The sequence below is a fragment of the Lepidothrix coronata genome, unplaced genomic scaffold (genome assembly GCF_001604755.1).
Source record: "Lepidothrix coronata isolate B3197 unplaced genomic scaffold, Lepidothrix_coronata-1.0 Scaffold333, whole genome shotgun sequence".
Taxonomy (NCBI): domain Eukaryota; kingdom Metazoa; phylum Chordata; class Aves; order Passeriformes; family Pipridae; genus Lepidothrix; species Lepidothrix coronata.
Window position 1 is genome coordinate 146,041 of NW_016690513.1, and position 13,765 is coordinate 159,805.

At 43.2% G+C, this 13,765-nt stretch overlaps 1 long non-coding RNA gene across 1 annotated transcript in view; it reads left to right on the plus strand.

Moving 5' to 3' along the window:
- LOC108509095 overlaps positions 1–13,196 on the plus strand; it is a 28,871-nt gene extending 15,675 nt beyond the window's left edge. Inside the window, exon 2 of the long non-coding RNA XR_001878574.1 lies at positions 12,675–13,196. This is a non-coding gene — a long non-coding RNA (uncharacterized LOC108509095). The remainder of the gene's footprint in view (positions 1–12,674) is intronic.
- Positions 13,197–13,765: the final 569 nt, after the last annotated feature.

The window sequence follows — 13,765 nt, forward strand, 5'->3', positions numbered from 1 at the left end:
AAGACAAACAGTGTACATAAAGGCTTCTCTCCCACTGATGCATTCAAGCATCTCATCCCATGAAAGTAAGATGTCTCTACATTTCATACCTCAGTGGTGCTTTCATATTTTGTCATTTGCACCCCGGATGGATATAGGATTCACCTTGATATGGCAGTGCCAATGTCTCTAAAGTAATCTAGCCCATGAAAAATCATCTTTCTAATCCTTGAGAATGTCATGTGTATTAGCTGCAGCCTTTCTGGTATGAATCCTCTAGAGTGGATTCAATTTCACACAAGTCCTAGCAAGACAGACCATCCTAGGCTAGGAATTCATATCCTTCATAGCCTCTGCTCTTCAGAGAGGCAAGCAACCACTGCTTTTCCCATGGCACCCACCTTTAAACCCATATATAATTTTTGCTTCCTAGAGCAGGGGGGTTTGATCTTGGAATTTGGAGGTCAAGTGCTTCAAACTGTCTTCCCTATATCTCCCTTTCATATTTGTACAGCTTTATGTGAAATGCTGCATGTTCACATTCAGCTGCAGCATTAAGCTAAGCTTTTCCACAGCATTTTTCCTTACCCATTTCCCCTTGACCCACAAAAACCTGTCACCTGAGTTTAATGAGCCATCCAACTTGGCTCAGGTTCAGGTTGTTAGCCACTGTGTTCAAAACTGTTAGTCTTCCAGTGCTTTCCTGCTCCTTCCCTTGGGCTGCGTATTCCTGGTCAGATACCTACTCATGACCTCTGCATCCGAAAGGATCCCTCACTAGGAGAGTATATACCAGATTTGAACCCACCTGCAATGCAGTCTAATGGGCAGGCACTATTTCTAGTGCCTTTTCTCTAGTCTAGAGACAAGCAGACCATCTTCCAGTTCCCCAGGAGAAAATGGATCCCTGGGGCACTGTGGGGCTGAGGACCTGGGACGTGCTTGCAGAAGTCCTACAACCTCACTTGAGTGAGCACACTTTTCAAAGAACATGCTCCAGTACATCTTGGCACACGTATTTGCTTGGCCTACCTTAATCTGACTCAAGGTCATGCAACAGCAAAGATGTCCCTTTCACGGGATGTGCTCTTGTGAGTGTGCACCTTCGCTGTACGCTTTGCATGATCCCTGTTGCAGTTGCCACACTATTATCCTTACATTCATTACAGATCATTGTGGCACAGTCATTTTTCTTTTTTTATTACTGCTTTGCATTGCACTGTGTTGGTTAAAGTGCTGCTACTGCAATCAAGTATTTTGGTTCATAGCAGAATAAATGTTTGAAGAGATGAATATTTACCCTAATTTACACTGTTAACCCCATACACAAAATGTAAAGGCTCTTGCTAGCACCTTCGCTAGAGAAAATGTGTCAGAAACAGAAAAAATTAGGGAAGATGTTGCTCTGTGCTCAGGAAAGGCAATTCAGGAAGATGGTCTGGAGGTCACATTTAGTTTGTCTTCAATAGTTGAGAAGTAGAGAGCCTTTTAAACTTTCAGAAGCCAGTACCTGCCTCAGTACAGTGCCTCCTTGACTCCACTCTCTCCAGCAGAGACCCTTCACTCTTTAGATCTGGACAGTTGCTTGGACCAGAGTGAAATAGCTGCAGTCATGACCTTGCTCTAGCCTTTTCCCATTACCACAAATGTCTTTGACAGTAGTACTTTTGCGGGCGTGAGGCAGTAGGAGGATCATGTCCATCTGGTGATGAAGTCAGGACTTGTCTTTGTGCAGGAATATAATAGATGTAATGAAAACACAAATCCCCTGCTCCTCTTTTCTCTCTTGGGGACTTCGGCATCCAGCATGTCCGTGCAAATTTCCTCAAGGGATGAAAAGGGCTCAAAAATGAAAGAACTGGCTTCAGGCCAGCACTTGGTCCTTTGCTTGTTCAGGCAAACTCCTGAGATGCCCTATATGTGAAATGAATTGCAGACCTCTGCCTCCCAGGGAATTAGAGTTAATAGCTTAATGTTCTCACAGGAAAAAAAAAAAAAAGGCCATGCAGGAATTTTGAGTTGCCTCACTGCTATTTCTTCCTTAATGCAGTTTCAGGATAGATGGTTGTTAGGGAGAGGGAGTAGGATCCCATTTTGTATGCAGATTTCAGTGCTGAATTGAAGGTCTTACAGTCTCATGATGCCAGAGCAAAAGCAGCAGTAACTGGCCATTCATTTTGCAGTGATCATCAGACGACCTTGAGATTTACCCAGCTGGGGCAGTATGGTTTCTATAAATATTACATTTTCCAGGATCGTGTTTTCAGCTGTACCAGAGACAATCCTAGTGAAGAACTAACTCAGCTGGGCATACCCTCCCTTCTTTCTCACCCTTTCCCTCTCCCCCCGCACCAGCCCTCCCTTACTCTGGGTTGTAAAAAAAGCCTCTGAGATTTCTCTTTTAGCACTGACCTTCCGAGCTATCTAATGATGAAGATAGAAAGAGGCTGCAACCAGACAGTGAAAAAAGAAAACCCTTTTGCTAGCAGGGAAATGTGTGAGTAATATACACACTGTTGGACAGTGGCCAAATCACTCTAGTAACGGCTGTTAGTTCCCCTTACCAAGAAAATGATCAAATGAGAAAGAGAAGCTGCAGTCGGGTGTCAGAAATGCTGAGTCGCAACGGGAGAATGCCGCATCCGATGGAAATTTACCCAGGAGCCAGCGACCTTCACACGCTGGGGACGAGGACTGAGGGCTTGCAGGGATATCCTGCCCTCACTCACACGCCGCTGTACTTCCTCCATGTCACCACCCAGCCACAGCATTCCCCGAAAAAGGAGGTCAGGAGATGAGCTTCAAGACAGATTGGGCTGCCAGGACAGGCTCCATGGCATGAAACAAAGCACTGCTTATATAGTGTGCAAGGACGGCTGGCCCCACAGCACTGCCTCATCTATGGGGATTACTTGCCTCAGGTAATTAATTGCTGATCATCTGGCCCTTCCCCTGCTGCTTTGGTCTTGAAATGAGACAGCTGGGTCCAGCTGACCCATACCTGGGGCTACCACACCTCGAGACAGCATGTAGCAAAGGGGACTTCACAGCTCCCTGCTTTTAGGACTGACGGACTGTGCCTTGTGTCAAGGTAGATCTTCTCCAGTAGCTGCTTCAGTGCATGCCCTGTAGTAATTTTCACCTTATTTCAGGCACATACCATAGCAGAATGCAGGAATACTCTGGCTTCACCCTTGTCAGAGGGTCTGAGGTTTGGGATACCACAAGAACATCTCCTCACTCCCAAGTACTGGGACATAGCCAATGGCTTTGCCTGCAAGTTAGCAGCCTCTTCATGAAAGATGACGAGAAATGAGGGAGAGGCAAGTGCAACAAAGCTGAAGGACAAAGGATTCAAGGCAGTAAATAAGAGTTGTAGCTGAAAACAGAGGACAACTACTTGCACAGAGCTCGAAGACGAAAAAAAGTGGAGGAAGAGGTAGCTGGTGCTGCAATGATGGGGATGCTGGCTAGATGGTGCTAGCACATACTCCTGTGCTTTTGTCGTGGACTAATACAACATTATTACTGCTTTTCCTTTAGACAGAGGTTTCGTTTCCATTGCAAGAGCTGGAGAAACTACCATCTGTTAATGGTACTGCTAATAGAGAACAGGGAGTCCCTAGTGAAGTTCTTGCCTTTCAAAGGCAAAGGGCTTCTGGAACACGAGAAAGAACATTCCCTTGCAGTGCAGGGGAATGATAAGCAGCCAACTGTCTCAACCCAGCACCTCTGTGTTGGCTAAACATGACACAAAATACGATATCTGCCTCACGTCATCCTTGAAATCACCCCTTCTTGTGCTGTGCTGCAAGAACTCGTTTTTAATCCTCTGGACTATGCTGAATTAGGCTCTCCTGGTTGTACTAATAGTGCCAGCTCCAGTCACCAAGGCAACAGCAGGCTCCTCAACCCCTGAAAGGAGCATATCCACATGGTGAAGTGAAGATCATGGCTCAAGCACACCCAATCCCATGATCCACATGCTTTCCTGTTGTACATTGCACTTTTTGTTTGGCAGTATCCTGCTTGTGGCTGAGATCCATGTGGCCCTTCAGATGATACAAGTCAGGTATGAGAGATCCTATGACTACTGTGCTGAGAAACCAATGGGTTTCTGGGGCACCTGCTGGTGGATTAGTTCTTGACACACCAGGTCCTGAGAAGTGCAGGCCTGCAGAAGGACTATATCCAAACTCCAGAGCTTGGATTAAATGTCTTCTAGCCCTCCTAGTGAATATCTGTAGTGAACAATGAAGACTGAGGGTAAACTAGATCTTGAAAGAAGGCTCAGACCCAAAACAAACTCCCTATATAGCTATGGCTTACACAGAGCCCAGCTACCACTAGAGGGAACAGAAGGCCACAGTGAATGACAAAATAATAAGACTGCTCTCTAAAATGAATGCGGTCAGTGAGAAAATACTATCAGATATTCTCCATTAAAACTGGAAAATATACCTGAAATAGACATTTCCTAATTTGACAAGAGGAAGAAGTGGAGACTAGAAATGGAGAGCAAGTAGGGATTTTTGTATCTTTGCATGTCCTCCAAGCCCCATCACCACCTCCTCCTGCAGGCAAAGGATTAAAAGCAGACGCCTTACATGCAAGTCTCCTAGCTAATGGGAAATTAGGCAAAGCTGCAGGCTAGGACAGCGTATATTTTGTGGTGGAGAAGATATCACCTTTTTCATAGGTATCAGAAAGATCTTACAAGCATCCCAAACCCTCTCTTTGCAGTAGGCATAATACGTTGCGCATCGAAGCAGAACCAGAGGTGTTTGCTGTCCTGGGCTCGCTCCTGGGTGCTCTCTGAAAACATTGTTCTGCTCTGGGCTGCACTGTCCAGCCAGCCTTGCCATGCACAAGAGTGGGAAAAGAAATAACCAATATGACCAGCTAGAAAGCTCACACAGTGATTCTCTGTAAGTCATATGAAATCTAGTCCAGTCCCTGTGGTGGCACTTTTCAAATCTGAACTTGCCTTTACCCTTTCCTCCCACTCTGAGGACCAGTCCACCTGTAAAGGTTAAGGTCAGCTGAATAGTGCTGTGGGAAGGAATTGAATTCTTACTGCCTCTAGCGTCAGTCATTTTAGCTTATGTTCATCTTCTTTTCCTGGCTGACGGATTTATGTGTTTTCATCCTCTGTTTTACTATGTCAGGAAAACTGCACTGACTTCAACAAACTCGCTTCTGATTCACACTGCTATAATCAAGACAAGAAGCTGGACTCTATGTTGTTGTTCCCAGGAATGAATGGTGAAGGTCTCTTTTGATCTGTGCAACAGCTGCAGGGAAATTTGTAGTAGAAACTGTCCCATTACTGCCCTTTGCCCATACGACTAATCTTGATCCTGTTGTTAACTGCTACTAATGTATTTCCTAAGAAATACACTTTTTTTAGATTCAGGCAGCCAGTTTTGGTTCTCTTTCCTTCTCATGTACAAGTTTTCCTATAATTCCTGTTGGTGCTACCCTGCATGGCCCAGAGTGAACCATTTCCCCTCACACAAGCAAATCCCATGCAGCACTGGACAGTGGGTATCAAGCACCTGCCGGTCATACTTCAGTGAGAAACTTGGTGCAGAGGCCACCAGCTGAACATCAGCCACAGCACAGCTCCAAAGCTAGCTATGGTTCTTTTCCACTCCTCTCCTAGAGGAAGAGGAAAACCTTGGATTAAATATGGCTACAGGCACCACAGCTGCATAGCACAGAAATCAATGGAATCGTATGAAATCTACTCCAGTCCCTGTGATGGCACTTTTCAAGTCTGAACATGCCTTTACCCTTTCCTCTCACTCTGAGGACCAGTCCACCTACTTGCATTGCCTGCCAAGCACAGCAGTACATTTCTCACCCAGCACCAAGAATTTCACCCACAGATTCACTTAGATGTGCACACACACAAGTGTTACTGACACCCGCACTGATGGCCTGCTTTCCTCTCCATCCTCAAATGTCAGTCTCACAGAGGTTCTGAGGCTGACTCACTCAAGATTACATACTTTGGCCTGCCCATGACCTGCACATCTGAGCAATTCTCCTGGGCCAGCTTCATTTCAGAGCTTAGCAGGAATGGTATGTCTGGGAAGAAAGCATAACTCCTTTGTCATTGACAGGGAGGCCTCTGAGTATCCTTTGACCTAACGCTGCTGGTGAGATGGGCTGATGCCACAAAACACAGCACCAGGAACAACTCAGAGGTCAGGGAAATGCCAGCCTGCAATTTCAGATTTTCTATAGGGAAATAAGGATGGTTTGCCTCTATTTGGATGCCAATCCAGACTTTGAACCATGGAAATTTGAACAATGGAAAAACAGTAGAGTAGCTAAATCCCAGATCTGGAAAAACAGCAGGGTAGCTGAATCCCAGATCTGGAATTCATCTTTTCAGATGAATGCTTCAGGATTTTTCTATGAGACCCCATGATGCCCAAAAAGAGCATTATGGTCTCATCCCATAAAGCTGTAGATTCTTTTATCAAATGTGTGGTTATGATTCATTCTTGACCTGCTCACCATGGGAAGACCATTTCTAAAGCAGAAGGTGTTTTCACAGCACACAAGGCTAAGAAAAAGGATTTTTCTGTAGAGAAAACTATTAGCAGTCTAGAAAAACTTGTCCTGTCCAGACTTCAGTCATTTCTAGGAGGTCAAATTTTGTAATACTCTGACACCACAGATGTCACTGGGAACTTTGCTCTTGATATCTGTGGGACCAAGGTTTATTTTAAGGGCATTTCATCTTATCAGAAACCAAAAGCACTTCATACACTCTGTGCACATAGGCATTACCTAGCCATTCAGGGAAATACTATCTCTGTAGAATGACCATGGGCTGACAAGACATCCACATGCATATAAAAATTACCATGTCAAGGCACTAATTTTTCTGAAAATTTTTGCCTCCAAGAGCTATGCAAATCAAGTGGCTCACCTTCCCTTTCTTGTGGTGGAAAATAGGCTGAATCAAGAGAGTACTTACAAACAGGACTTGACAAAGTATGTCATTCTTTAGAGCAATTAGGCCCAGAGCATGGGATAGGAGATGTGCACATCACCACTCTTCCCTGTGTTCATGTCTTAAGATCTGCTTAAGAAGTTTGATGCTGACCTACAAACAAAAAATGGCTGAAGCACTTGAAGTAGGCGAGGGCCAAATAAAAAATGAGCTCTCATGAGCCTGGTCTGTAACTCTTAAGCCAACCTTCTTTTCCTGGAACCAGTCTGATGACAAGATATCGCCATACCTTTGGCAGGAGGTCACATCCAAAGAAAGGAAAAGGAAGCTGTGAAGCCATACATGACCTTAGCACAACCGCTCTTATGCAGGTAATTCTCAGGGATGTGAGAAGCCCATGCCTTGAAAATGGAGAGAAACTTGCCATATGCCTGAGGGCCTCACAACAAAATGGTGCACTTCAATATCTGCACTGCCAGTCTCTAATTTTGAAGGGATATATGAATTCATATCTAAATAGGGAGAGGGATATATGATATTTTACTAAATAAATAACTTTTTTGCACACCTGTTACCTCATCTCTACCAACAAAAAGTTGTGGTGGCTGTCTGTTTGAAAGCTTCTGTTAGACAGCTTTCTTCTCTCCCTGATGTTACAAAAACAAGGCTGCTGTGGGCTGCAGGATGATAGTGGACCTCAACAAGGCACAAGATAGCTCAAGCAGTGCAGATTGGTGATTAAGCATTAACAAACATCAGTACAGCAAAGAGGACATCAGAGAGCAGCAAAACATGATCCTGCTTAAGAGGTCCACTCCAGTGAGATACAGAGTATGTCACATCTTACACAGTAAGCCCTTCTCCCTTCCTACTCTTGGCAAATCCTGTCTCCTCTCCAAAGGACTTCTCTTTGCAAACAAACAACAGGGGTGAGGTTTACACAAGGGGAATTCTTGAGCATGAAATGCAGAATGCGAAAGACAACATCAGCCAGAGGACTCCAGCAATCCATTATCATAAGCTTACATGAGCCACATTTTCCATGTTTCCACGTTTCTAAAACACAACCAAAGTAGCTAACATCTCTTATGTGGCAAGAATCCAGAGAAACAGGCAAGCCAAAGCAAGACTGGGCAGTCCTCCAGCAGAATGGGTTAGCTTCAAGAGCTGAAGTGCACTTAAAACTTTAAGGGGGAACAAGAGGCCAACTTTACATGCTGTTCTCTCAGACATACATGGATTTCCTAGATGATGTGAAGTTCCTCTCTTCAGATTAATACTCCACCATTAGACTATAGTTTCATAGATATGAATTACAAAATTAAGCAACAGGAACAAGTTTCATCATTCCATTACAGCATGGCTGACACCGGCTATTTCCAGTATACTCTGTGCTCCACACACAGGGCAAATGTCCCCCCAACACAGTAACTACTACTTACTTAGCAGTAGTCCAGGGCAGAAAGCAGGAAGGATTGCTTCTGCAAATGAAGAGTGTTTGGGAAATTCTAAGACAGAAGTAACTAGCATCTGGCAAGAAGTGGCACAGACATTGTGACGGTCTCTACTCTTGTGGAAAATAGCATAACAAGGAGATAATTTCTTGTCCCATCTGAAAAGTATCAATTCCACCAGTACTAGACCATCTAACACAAGTCTGCTGATCCACTTGGAATGGACTAAATCCCTTGAGACTCTCTCAATCGTTGTTACTCCAGTCACTGATGCTTTTCTTGGGTAGAGCTAATAGGAACATGCTGCAAAGTCAGATCAGCTAGTAGTCAGCTTATCAGCATGGGGCTACTCTTTCTTATCACTGTTTGGCCATGCCTTATTCATACAGATAACTGGTGGGTGATGAAAAACAAATTAGCAGAAAAATAGGTCTTTAAAATCAAGATTTTTTTCCTCTGAGCACACTCAGACAAAAGGCAGAGTTTCAGAGATCTTGTGGTGCTTTTAGGAGAGAGACAGGAGTTAAAGGCATTTTAAGGGAGCTTTGTACAGGCAAGTAATCTCAGCCTTAGTGATCTGCAGTGTTTATGTTGCATTGACCAGGATAAAGGGGAAAAGGGCTACAAGCCTGCTTATATCAACCCAGTGCAGAGAGAAGAGCTATTCACAACACAAAAACACTGTTGTGACACTTTGTACTGCTGGCAGCCTTATTGAAGGGAGCAAGAATTGATTCAGTTTGGAGACCAAACTCCTACCTCTATCCAGGAGTGAATGTGAGGGAGTAGGAGCACTAGAAAAGAGTAGAGGAGTAGAAAGGGAAAAAAAATGTTCCTCTCTTACTGAAATTGGCAGACAGCTTCCTGGTGTCCTTATATTGGCAAAGAGCCTCCCCTCCTCCTTAGCAGCTGCCCCTTGTTTCAATGTATTAAAAACAAGATAACAAATCTATCCATAAAAGACATTTACACAGTGCCTACAATACGATGAGTGCCCACACCAATAGGAATCGGAATTTTGAATTGGCTACTCTTACCCCACAGAGTACGTTGCCCAGAGGTTTTTCAAATAACCACGTGCAGAAGTTATTTTTTTGAGAAGGATAAAAAGAAAAAGCCAAAAATCCACTCAAACCCTAAACACGACCCTTTATCCAGCTGCAGTGTACACAGATGACTGCGGGGTTTTTTGGAGTGCACTGCAGGCAAACACTGAAGATTTCATTCAGGAAGAATTTGTTGGGTTTTTTTTTTAATTTGGGAATACTGAAAGAAAATTTATATTAGGAATCTTTGTTGAAAAACAAGCTGAGAAAAGATTGGAACTCATCCCCACGTACTACTGCACATAGTGATACAATAGATACTGAATCCATGGAAAGTCTCATGGAAAATTGTTCTTGAAGTCTACACATACTGCAGGCTCCACAACATTTCAGAATGACCTGTTTATAAAGGAAAATACTAACGGCCTGTAACACAAAGCTAAAAGCCAGCACTATAGTGGGCCACAGGAAAAGAAAAAGCAGGAGAGATGAGAATTACTGACAGTGTCCAAGGTCCCTGATATAGCTGGGAGTTTGCTATGGAATTTCCTAGTTGTTAGCAGGACTGGCAGTGTGCGAGTGCTGCACGGCACATGCATACATGAAAGGAATATTTAGGGATCAGATCCAGATTCACAAATATGGCAAATAAACCTCACTTCCAGGGATAAGACCTGCTAAAAGAAAGGATAAGGCATTGGCAAAATGGTAGCACAAAAGGAAGACAGGAGGAAGATTAGACACAAAGAATGGGAATAGGGAAGGAAATGGTGGTAAACTGCTGAGGTTTTGTAAATCCCAGTTTTGTTACAAACTCAGGGCAGGACCTTGATGACAAGTAAGCCTCACCATGCTTTTCCTGAGTTCCCTCTCTCTGTAAAATAGACACAACATTTCTGTACTTCAGGATTCTTAAATGGAAAACACTAGAAAGCTATAAAATATTACAGTGTAAAAAAGTATCACAATGGCATAAAAGAGAAAAGCCAACTCAGAAAATAATCACTGGGATCTGTGGAAAAATGTAATTTTGGGTGCCATAAACAGCTGTGCTATTTATATTCTTAAAATGGGGCATGGCTGAGAAAAGCAGCACTTTCTTCTTACTACCGCTGTGTTTCCCAGCAGACCTTCCTACTGAAAGAACAGACACTGTAAAAAATAAATGCTGATGTGATGGTGATAGTGATTGATGAAGGAAGATCAGGATCCCATTGTGTTCAGCACTGTGAACACCTAATGATCCTTACTCAAGAGTCTCATATTTAGACTGTAAGCTAGAGACAATAACGAATAGAGTAAGCTGGTAAGAGATGTACATAATGCAGCGAAATTGCTTTTTCTAATTGGGTTTCATCTTGATGAAACAATAAGTGATCCCATCATCCAAGCTTCATGTTTATAGGAATCTGGATCTGTCTGTTGTGTATGAAGACAGTCAGCAGTTCTCTGCTGTGGAGGGCAAAGACTGTATTAGGCAATTCGTTGAGCAGTAACTATACGCAAATTATTATCTCTGCAGCAAAGAAGAAATTTTGGCAACATCCTCTCCAGGTTTTTTGCTTTTCCTCAGGGAATCTCTGACTAAGTGAAGGGCACTTACGAGGTACATTATTTCATTATTCCTGCAGCTTGGGCACTATTCTGCCTGCGGTGCTGCAGGGATCTTAGCATGCAGCTTGGGGTTTTGCCAGTCAGCTCACTGGAGTACTGAAGTGAAGCAAGGAAGCCAATGCAGCAAAAATGCTGATTTTACTACAGTCTGGGAGAAGTGCTTTCATATTCAACTCACATCAAAGCCTGTTACAACGTCATAAATCCTCAGTAGCAGCAAGAGAGGGATAAGAGAGAGAAGCCTGCTGTTTCTGCTTTTCTTACACAGCTTATTCTCAGCACTGTGCATCATGTTCTCCTTCATCACTCTCCATCACTTCTGAACAGTGCAGGAAGATTCTGAGATCTGCGTTTGCAGGGTTATGGGTTCGCAAAGACTGTTTCCACCATGATCCAAAGGCCACAAAAGCCAGGGAGTTTCTTGCTGTCGACCCACATGCTTGTAAACTTGAGTAAACTTGACATAATAAATAGGGAGCCTAATAAATAGGGAGCCCCCATAGTGCCAATATTAAAAACAATTTTAAGAGTACAACAACACTTAAAATGGGAGAAAAAGATACAAAGCTTTTGAAAGAAATAAAAGCAGATGTAAATGTTAAATTCTTTTAATGTCAGGAAGTCACGTATCAAGAGAGATATGGGCATAACAGTTATAATTATTGGCTAAGAAACATTTTTGTGTTTTCTGCTGAATATTTGGCAGCTTTTTTCCCCATCTTCTTCCACAGTAGCACAAGACAGATGTTCTTGAGTCTTCCTGTGAAAAGACAGAGAGCAAGAAGCAAGCAACAATAATTAATAGTTGGAGAACACGGGCATTTACTTGGGGTTGCAAGGCATCAATTATCAAATCCATAATGAGACAGTAACTTAACAAGTGAGTTGACAGCATCAGGCCAGAAATACCAAAAATGAGCAGAAGGCCAAACAGGAATATGGACAGTCAACATATCAGTCTAAGGAGACCAAACAGTCAAGTGGCAGAGCCAGGTCGAGCTATAACTAACCTAGTGTGTCAGGATTGATTAACCAGGACTCCCGGATTTCCTGAACCAGCTGAAGTATTGATATCCTGAAGCTTCCAACAAAAATATTGTTGGAAGGAAGATATAAAAAAGGTTTCAAGCAATTAGTACCGTTCTTTTATTGGGAGCAAGGTTCCCAGGGCATCTGGAGAGTTGCAGCACTACTGGGCATGGGATAGTAATAGTTTTTCAGGCAACTGGTCTGATCTGTTGCTAACATAAAGAACACTGATGTACACTTCTTAGCTGCTGGGTTTTGCATCCTTCATAAAAATAACCAGGTGAGAGCTTGCAAATATGCCTAATATAGGCTGAGACACAGTTTGACTTTCACTGCACGTGTAGTATGCATGTGCAACCATGTTGCTAAGTATTCTAAGGTCACAGAGGCAGGACATGCCTCCTAAAGTGAAAAATATACCGTTTTCAATCTCACGCTTTGAAGGATGTAATGATAAAGACAGCAACAGAGTAGAGGAGTGCTCAAGTAGCAGAGTAACAGCAGCTTTGATTCTGTTACCAAGTTCTTCTGGTCACAAAGGTACTACTTTAGGGTTACATAACTTATACTTTCTATTTGCAGGTGGAGAGATGACAGGCTGTACATTCTCTGTCCTCAGAGGTTTTCAAGACTGGATAAAGCTGGAAGCAATTTGGTCAGATTTTCAGCCAACCCTGATTTGAACAAGAGGTTGATCCACAAACCTCCAGAGGTGCCTTCCAACTGGAACTATGCTGTGCCCATGGCAGCATAAGGAAGATGAGGTGTTGTTGCCGATGGATAATAGAACAGCAGCTTCTGGCCTTTATTTCCTTCAGCCGGAGCAAAATGTTTGATGACTACTGAAGACAAACTCTTCCATGCTTCACCAGAAAGAGTCATTGGGTATGGCTACAGAGACAGCTCAACCTCGTAGTGCAAGACTTATCCACACGCATTTCTAGTTAGCTTAAACTATGAGCTCCTGAGCCAATGAGTGCTGACATTTTGAATTGCACTACATGGACATAAAATTTAGCCAGGCATTTAAGTAATGAGCAGAAATTTCTCTTAATCTTGTCATATTCCCTTGAAGGCAGTCACAAAATACAAGTATAAACTATTCCTAGTGCCTGTCATGCCTGCTTTTCTAATGCCTCACCTCATGAACAACCCAAACACATAACTTTGTTTCCAGAGATTTTCTAGAGTTCTGCTGACTGTTTTTCATTCTTTCCGTGTCTATCTTTATATTTACTGGCAACTATTTTCTCTTCATTTATGCATATAAATCATGTAATAACACCAAGGTTATGCACTCTCAAGGCTACTCTTCCACAGACTCAGTGTTTTTTGACAATGAACAATGGCTAAAGCTGAGAAGAGACACAGGGAGCCTGCTGCCCTAATAAAGCTGTCTGACCTCTCAATGCAATAAAATAACCCAGAGTATAACACAAAGAAAAGGAAAGGATGCATTATTCTGTGGATGTAGTTGACAAGCCATCACAATTTGCTGTTATTAGAAAGCTTAAAGCAGTACTGGCTATGTAGGCATTATCCTCCTTGGTAAACACAGTTACTGCTGGTATCTAGTGCCATGTGAGGCACACCAACGAAATACAAGAGTGCTCACATAAATGTGGCCTGCCATGTGGAGGTATAAGGCACGATAAGCTGTGTGGTGCAAAGGC